This window comes from Haliaeetus leucocephalus, unplaced genomic scaffold (assembly GCF_000737465.1).
Source record: "Haliaeetus leucocephalus isolate CR32 unplaced genomic scaffold, Haliaeetus_leucocephalus-4.0 Scaffold217, whole genome shotgun sequence".
Taxonomy (NCBI): Eukaryota; Metazoa; Chordata; class Aves; order Accipitriformes; family Accipitridae; genus Haliaeetus; species Haliaeetus leucocephalus.
In genome coordinates this window covers 11,179,816-11,180,176 of record NW_010972653.1, presented here as the reverse complement: position 1 = coordinate 11,180,176, position 361 = coordinate 11,179,816, and positions in this window count along the sequence as shown.

The following is a 361-nucleotide window of genomic DNA, read 5'->3' as shown; positions in this document are numbered from 1 at the left end:
GCCGGGACAGGCGCGCTTCGTTTGGGACCTTGGAGGGGTTGTGTGAGGCGTGGAGCCACGCCGGGCTTACTGCTGTGAAAGAGTTCGGGGGCCGCGGGAGGCGAGGCCGTAGGAAGCCGAGCTTGTGGAGCTCCTTGTTGCTTAAAGCGTGAAGTCATTGATGCATGGTTGTATGAACACTTCAGCTTTCACCTGAAAATCGGCAACTTTCCCCTGTATGAATGTGCAGAAAGATAGAAAAAGAGAAAGTCAAGGAGCTAAAAAGAAAATGGGGTTTTAAAACACTTTCACTGGTCTTAAATTTCGTGCTGTAGAACAAGGGCTTGACCCTTAATTATTTGAATGCTCGGGATTGACAATA